Raw genomic sequence first — 566 nt, 5'->3', positions numbered from 1 at the left:
CCCTGGTGGTGACAGTTCTCTCCGCTCCACCTCTCTCCGTTACCGGGGTTCTGTCAGGGCCCGGTGTCCGCTCTACGGGGTGTGTCTAGTCCACCGTGATCTCTACAGGGGTGTGCTGTGCCCGGTGTACGGGGACCCCGCCGGACAATGAGTCCCCCTTCATGCTAATGAGCCGCTGACGCCACATCCGATCTTTCTCCGCCGCCATATTGGCCAGCAGGAGGGCAGCCAGCGCCGGGTATTGTCTGCCCGACCGGGAGGAGGAGGAGGAGGAGGGCGAAGACCGGGGTGAGTCAACGACTGAGCTGTCATAGGGGCCCCAGAGACCTACCGACCCGCCGGCTGACGGCTCCCACACCGGGGACTTCCCGTCCACACAGAGCCCGGGAGGGCGGGAAGAGCCCCGAATCGTCTGCACTGACTGAGGGGTGCTACGGGGTGACACTGACTGGGGGAGGGGATAGGGTGAGGGGTGCTATAGGGAGACACTGACTGAGGGGTGCTATGGGAAGACACTGACTTGGGGAGGGGAAAGGGTGAGGGGTGCTATAGGGAGACACTGACTG

General features: G+C 64.1%; 1 protein-coding gene across 1 annotated transcript in view; it reads left to right on the top strand.

Annotated features, from left to right (window-relative positions):
* ADNP (activity dependent neuroprotector homeobox) overlaps nt 1–566 on the top strand; it is a 21956-nt gene continuing 21390 nt past the window's right edge. The window contains exon 1 of the mRNA XM_072414153.1: nt 1–288. The gene's annotated coding sequence lies outside the window, so the exon portion shown is untranslated. The remainder of the gene's footprint in view (nt 289–566) is intronic.

The sequence above is a fragment of the Pyxicephalus adspersus genome, chromosome 6 (assembly GCF_032062135.1).
Source record: "Pyxicephalus adspersus chromosome 6, UCB_Pads_2.0, whole genome shotgun sequence".
NCBI lineage: Eukaryota > Metazoa > Chordata > Amphibia > Anura > Pyxicephalidae > Pyxicephalus > Pyxicephalus adspersus.
This window is presented reverse-complemented; position numbering and strand designations above follow the sequence as displayed.